Source organism: Fukomys damarensis, unplaced genomic scaffold, assembly GCF_012274545.1.
Source record: "Fukomys damarensis isolate Sample0158 unplaced genomic scaffold, DMR_v1.0_HiC HiC_scaffold_24, whole genome shotgun sequence".
NCBI classification, from domain to species: domain Eukaryota; kingdom Metazoa; phylum Chordata; class Mammalia; order Rodentia; family Bathyergidae; genus Fukomys; species Fukomys damarensis.
The window spans coordinates 39206226-39214209 of NW_022900936.1; positions in this window are offsets into that span (position 1 = coordinate 39206226).

Sequence of the window (7984 nt, forward strand, 5' to 3'; positions counted from 1 at the left end):
CTTGATTGAGAGGGCTCCTGCCTTGGTTCCATCAAGGAGTAATTGCTCCTGTTAGCAAAGGTGATCTCCTCACTGATGGTGAGGCTCTGCTCTTACTGGAAACCCAGATAACTGTAGGTATGGAGGCTCTTGGGGTGGGGCTGGAATAAAACATTGTAAAAGTTGGCAATTGAGTGTTCTTGAAAGCTCTAAAAATTACTTTAGTTACTTTTATCTTAGTATCCTCCATATTTAAGGATGCCACACTATGCAAATTTAGGGTTAATATACTTTTTAATACAGATATTCCTTAAACAATTTACATTACTACCTGCAGAGCTGAGGAGGGTTCTGGCCCAGGATTTTAAAGTAAAAAGACCCCAAAAATGAGTTTTCCTACCTTCCTTTTTTGCGGGGGGTAACCAGGGATTGAACTGGGGACCTTGTGCTTGTGAGGCAGGCAACAGAATTACTGAGCTAAATACTAGCCCTTCTTTAACTTCTTTTTACCTATCTTTATTTTTTATACCCTACCTAATAGGGGCATCCAAAAAAAAAGGATGATATCTAATTTTTTCTAAATAGATGAACAAAAGAAAGCATTAATTTTCATGACAGTCTAAGGATAAGATTTTTAGATCGTAAGAAATGGGTACAAGGGTCGCGGATTTAGTTCAGTAGTTCTGCTGCCTGCCTCAGAAATGGGTATAAGTTGTCTGGAGGGAGGATGAAAAGTCCACCTCAGTGTTCAATAAGAGAGCGCCTTAGATGAGAATTTACGAGAAAGAGACTTCCTGTTGCAATGCATGGGCAATAAATAGGTGGTTATGTCTTGTGATTGATTTCTTTTGTTTCCCTTTTGAAGTTGTTAAAAGTTAAGAAGAAATGAGGAAATCAATAAATAGGATTGAGCAAAAAAATAATTGTTGAAGAAAATCTAGCAAAACAGATAATAGGAAATAATGAAGATGAAAAAAATCAAGAGAATTGGATAAATACTAAAAACTGCATTCTAAGAAAAAATTCCAGAAGTTTAAATCTTTGAATTACATATACAAAGACTGTACCTCAAAGACTATCCAACATCAAGAAATATTCTAGTAAATCTACTGAAATTTTTTAGAAAGTCTCTGATTACTAAGATTTAATAGAAAAAAATGACTAATAGAGGAGAAAGAAGTTGGTTATCATAAAATGCTTTATTCCAGAGGAAATAAATATTAACGTTACTCAAGGAAGGAAAATTTTAACTGAAGATGCATATTCAACAAAACTAAGTTCAGCCATAAATTTATCTGGTATAAATGTGCATAAATTCAAGGAGTATTGCTACTTTGAGGTTTTTTTCTGAGCAATCTACTAGAAAACAGCTCAAACAAAATGACAAAAGAGATAGTGACTGCCTGGGAATATTATAGTTAAATACAGAAGTAAGAATCAGTTGTTAGATAAAATACCTCACATTATGGCTAAATAATCTGACAATGTGGACATAGTATTATTTATAGAATAGGACAAAGTAGACAACAAACACAAAAAAATGTTTTAACTACTTTCAATAAGCAAACTGGTAACATTAGTATTATTTTTGTAAATAAATTATGCATGTAAAAGTTGAACAAAACAAGTGAATAATTCTATCCTCATCTGAGTCCTTAAGATTAAGGACAATGATAAAAAAAATGAAAAAAAATAAAAGAATGGAGGGAGGGATGCCATGAAGGATAAATGAAAAGAGAAAAGAAAAAAATAGTTCATCTAAAGAAAATAGCAAGACAAAAGAATAGGAAAACTAGTAGGAATCATCCTTGAAAAATTTTAGAGAAGTTTCATTTTCCTTTCTTATCCTTGCTATCTTGGGCTTAAGCCTAAATTTATTTTACTTTCTAGCGGACATATACCAAACCATTTCTTATTTAGTTCTCATAATAAACCTACACAATATTTATTGTTATTTGTATTTTAAGGTGACAAGTTAAAGCTTCAAAAAGCTAAATTATTTGCACAGAGTCTCACAGCTGGTAAGTTGAGCTATGGTTTGCATATAAGTCTCATGCACACACAAAAAGATACAAAATACAAGGGGAAATAAAAGACTATTTCCCAGTTATTACAGTAATTTACACCGGCTTCTATTTTTAAATTTGTAATAAGGTGTAAAATATATTCCTTAAGTGTGCTGCTCAATTAATTTATGATTACTTAAATATATATTTATGCAATTTTTGAGACAGTACTGAACATTTTCAACAACCCAGCAAGCTCCCTCAGGATCTCCTCACAGTTAATGTCCTCCCCAAAGCTAACCTAACTTCTATCAAAATATATGCATTTTGATTATTCATGAACTTCATAAGAGTAGGATGAATTATGTATTTCTATTTTGTATCTGATTCATTTACATTGTACCTGTGAGTTCAGTAGTTGCAGCTATGTAATTGTACCTAGGAGCTACTCTAGATTTTTCTTTTTCTTTGAGGTATTTTATTGTGCAAATATTCCACAATACACTTACCCATTTTCCTGTCAATATTGAAATTGTTCCCACTTAAAACTATCATGACTAAATCTGTAATGATCATTCTTTACCACAGATTTTAATGATCATAACCATTCACTTTTCTTGAGGACGTCCTTATGTCATAGTATAGGAATATCCTCAGCTTCTATCTTTATAAAGTAAACAGTTCTCTGACCCAAATCACTGTGTCTTAAAAGTATTTAAATCGCTTCCTTTTGTAAAGGAAATCCTCATATTCGTTACAGGCAAATGAAACAGCCCTTGTACTGTTTGCTGATTAACTTTCACCCTGGCTACTGCCACTCCCGGTACTAAACTTTACTCAGTGAAGACTTACGCTGCTAAAATTTCCCTCTTCCATTAGCCTACTCATAGGTTTGCTAAAGCTGAACTTCAGGCCAGAGAATTGTTCCCCCTCAATATTCATCTCGCTGAATACTCTTCATCCCTAAAGATGTATGTGGGCTTCTGACTAATCATGATTTCCTCTGTCTTTATGTTCCTAACCCCTAGAAAAACATCTGAAACAGTGTTAAACATATGAATAAATTAAATTAGGAAACATTCAGAACTAGATAATTAGAAATGAAGACATTTCATTTAAAATTGCAAATGCGTTGTACCAACTCACTCAACAGTTCTAACCCTAATACTGCAAAACAACTCTGAAGTTAGGATAGAAAATTAACTAAAGTATATTTGCATATCTTAAATCTCTGAGATTAATATATACATTTTAAAGTTTCAAAGATTATGGTGACTCATTTTGAGCACAAATACAAGATAAAAAAACCTGAAATTGCTCTGTAGAACTTCACCTGATGTTAATAATTTCAAGATGACATTCCAAATGGAGCTTCCACAAAAAAGAACATAAATATTATAGTTTTGCAATTTAGCATTAACATTTCTATACATAAATAAAAATTGATCTGGAGCTAGATTGCACATCTGGAAACATTTTGTAAACTGGATTAGAACCTCATGAGAAATCAAAATGCATTATAGACAGACTAAAATTTTAGTTTAATTATACTTCTCGTTCTCTGTAAGAAGCCATGTTTTGGGATTGGATTGTCATCAAAGGCATATGGTTAACCAAATGTGTGAAGAAATATAACGCTTTGGAGTAAAACATTGGTAATGTATGTGCAAATGAAAATGCCATGTCTGTCTAAACCAAGTAGGCATATGCTTTAAATAGTTGCTACTTTTCTTCCTCATCACAGAATCACTTCAGCTTCAAGCAGAAGCACAACTGTGTTTCCTCTGGGAATCAATAGACAAAAAGAAATTTAATAACCAGAAAGAACAAATCTTGAAAAAGTCTTCCAGATTTTGCATGGCAGTTTTCCCATTGAAAATCCAAAGGAAAGCTCCGTCTCCCTTCCCTATGTAAGGTTCATGGAAGTTGTCTTCTTTTTTTGTTGGTTTCAATTACTGCTGCAAAGAAAGTAAAAAGCTCTATTTCTGGGCAACATATCTCACTAGCTGGAGTTGAATAAATATTTCCATCTGTTGATCTAAGTGTATAAGGTGGAAACTTCTGCCATAATACGAATGTAATTTAACTTTTTTAACAATCTGATATTATAATTTATCTATTTTTCAACTTACATTTTATATGAATTCTATAAAGTGTGAAATATTAGATCTAAATCTACAGAGATTTTACTTCAAGAATGACATGAAAAGATAGTTTGCTGCTAGATGTCTAAATGATCATCTTACTGAATTTGGATTAACACAGACTGATGACAGTTTACTGCTAACAAGTCCTAAAGCTTTAGGCATTTCCCTTATTATTTTGTTACTATTGCTTTTTAATCCTTACTCATTTTAAATACCTTTTCCTTTATGTTTTATTGATTTGTTGTGGAAATTTTTAATACAGAAAAGCAAAAAGAACCGGAAAAAAATTTCTTCTCTGCTTCCTTCCAGAAATAATCATTGTTTACTGTAGTTTTCTAAAATGGATGGAAGTTGCCACTAAAAATATGATAAAGGCCAACAAGCACTTGAAATTTCTGGATTTTATGAAGACAATAGTTGGGCCAGGGATTTAGCTCAATGAGCAGAGGTCATTCCCTGGTACCAAAAAAAGAAAAAGAAAGAAAGAAAAAGAAAGAAAGAAAGAAAGAAAGAAAGAAAGAAAGAAAGAAAGAAAGAAAGAAAGAAAGAAAATAGTTAAGATTGAGACAACTGCGACTGAAAATTTTAGAGGTATGAAAAGTCTGGAGTCATATGAGCTATACAGATATGGAAGTAATTAAATGCCAGAAATGACAACAGAATAACTATAAGATAGGAGAAAAGGAAGTCTGATGATGAAAATTCCAGTTCTAATGTCCTTTAACCTTATTGCTTCCTTTATCCAGTGTTCAGGATGAAAGTGTGGGTGACAGGAAGGGAATAGAAGTGGTAGTGAAGGATGTGAGAGGATGGACAATAAAACAATAATTGTCAGAAATCACTTCCTGGATTCCTCTTTAAAAACTACAATAATTATAGAGAAGAATCTATCAGAGAAATAACCAAAAACACATCCATAACAAAAATCAGCAAAAACCAAACAAGAAAACAAAACAAAAACACTACAGAAACTACATACTGTCTGTTCTGAACTATTTACTGTAATCAGCAAACTTCTACTTTTTGAGCTCTCCTTTCTCCAGTGTTGATTTGAGAAGACCATTATTTGCTATGTGGCCACAAAAATCATATATTCTGATTGAAACCTAGACTACCAATATTCACAAAATAAGCTCAGCTTGTTACAAAAATTTTATGGATACAAGAAGCAAATTCAATCATATCCAAGCTGACCTTCTACTCTCCAGCAGGTTTTAATGCCCTTTTCTTCCCAAGACTGGTGGATCACAAACTAAACAAATTGCCTTTTCCCTATCTTTCCAAAATTGCAAAAGTCTTTGACTACAGGAGTGATCTGATGCTAAGTGGTCCTGTCTGTGATGGCTCTCATCCAATGATGAGAAGCTTGAACAACAGCAGTCCTATAGTGCTTGAAACTCTCCACCCTGCCATTTCCAAAACTACCAAGAGAGACATAAAATAACATTTGGTACTTAGTGTTTTCCAACAAACCTTTACTAGGCAGAGTACCTGATACACCATGCAGTAGGGTGCTTCCAATGCAAAAGAAAAAGTGCAATCACTATAAAAGAAAGGCAATGAATTGAGCATATCTGAACTTGAGCAGAACAGAAGACTTCAAATAAGTATATATAATACTTCCACTTAAATATATGAATAATATAGTATATATATAAATGTATAGAAATATAAATATATTGAAATATATATAAATATATGAAGTATATAGTATATATAACAGAATTTTCAAGTAAGAGCAAGATAAACATAAGAATAAATGAAAATTAGGTAAAAATTATAAAAGCTGGAATAAAAAAAGAAAAGAAATTTGATAAACAGCATAATGGAGAGTTTAAGGCCATCTTGAAAACAGTCTTGAAGCAAGATTAAAAATAAAGGTGGCTGTAAAAATTTTACAAACTCAGAATTACCAAATGCATTAATAAAATTTGTAAGGTTATTCCATTAGAAAATTAAAACTAAGGATAGAAAATAAATATATCTATAACCTGTCAGTAATAAATTCTAGTAAATATGATCACTGTGGTCAATTGATCATCTTGTGGAACAACCAATGAAATCAGTTCCAAACTATTAAAATTAATAAAGAAAGTGACTAAAATTTTCTGATATAAAATCAAATTGTAAAATTCAATAGCATCTCTTTATACAAAAAAAATAACAATTTAAAATATAATGAAAATGGGATACTACTTTCATACTACACATCTTCAGAAAACAAGAGGCTCTAAAGTGAAAGAATTTAAAGTCTAAAATACAGCATAGGTAAGCTGAGTAGGAGGAAAATACACTGCAGTGGTAGTATGCTATTGGGACGAGAACAGACAGTGATCAGATGATGGAATAAAATAGGCAGATACAGGTCCAGGAATAAAAATACATGGCAGCACAACAAATACAACTGGGCAAATAGGAAATCATTAAATAAATGACTTGGAGAAAATGACATTAGGGAGAGAAAAAAGCAAACTCCAGCTACATCACATACAAATGTAGGTTCCATATAGATTAATAATGCAGAAGTATAATATAAAACTACAAACTCAATAATATCTAAAACAAAAGGGTAACTTGGGAGCATGCATGTAGGGAATGATTTTTTTTTCCTTTTTTTCTTTTTTAGTTTATTGGTACATTTTAGGTATATACAATACAGTTACATTCATCATTGGGAACTTGCACCTTTACATGATGTATCTTGGTTCTTATTTTTTCCCATTTCCCTTGCTTCCCTTCACCCCCTCCACCCCTCCCTATTTACAGAGATTTATTTTGTTTCCACTTTTTCCTTTTCTCATATTTTTTCCTTTCCCTTCTTTCCATTACCCTGCCCTTCCTTCTTCCCTTTCGCCTTTAGATATTTTCTTCCTATTTCACATTGTCAATTGTGCATAATAATCCTTATTTATACTTTTAGTTTCTCTCACCAGAGAAACTATTTGGAGTGATTTCTTAAAAATCAAAAAACACCCTCAAAGAAAAACTTTTTTAAATCAGAATTGAGAATAATGTTCAGGGAAGAAACTCACAAATGAAAATCAGAGGGAAATAGAAGATGGGAGAGATTTTCAACGGTTAAAACTATTTAAGAATCTAATTCATAGTCTATGTGAAAATCTAGAAAGAAAAAAAACAGCCCATTGAAAACTGAGTATATTATTTGTTCCATCAACTCACAGAGGAGGTCATCTAAAAGGCCAAAAAGTGCATGTAGAGAGATTCAAACTCATTAGTAATCAGAAAGATGGACATTATAGCAATGAGGTATTTTATATCAGTAGTCACCGAAATTAGAAAGCTAGATAATGCCACATGTTAACTGGCCTGCGGGAGCATGAGAAGCCTCAGGAAGCACAAGTAGCGAGGTGTTTAGTACAACCACTCAGAAAGCAATGTGGTGATGCATATTCAGTCTCAACTGTCTTCCTATGAATGTGCCGAAGAGTTCACAGGTATTGTTTGCTTTGCTATAAAAATTATAATAATAACAGAGGAACAGAAGAGGTAACAGTTGGTAAACGCACCCTATAAGGTCCCAAACATTAGCTAAAAGGAATGGACTATAGCCAGTGATGGTGAACCGTTTAGAACTTTCAGTGGCAATAAACAGCCTGTTGTTGTAGCACATGTGCCTTAAGTTTTCCATTAGTGGACTACACTAATCATGGCGCGAGGGAAAGGAATCATGAGAACATATTTATGAGTGAAAACATTAAGATTAATATCTATCACATTCCCATTTCTATAAACACTTCATATAAAATAGCATAACATATTTTAGAATGTAGGAACAGAAGGATATACATATATATGCATTGTCTTTGTGGAGGAGGGTGGTCAATGGGAATA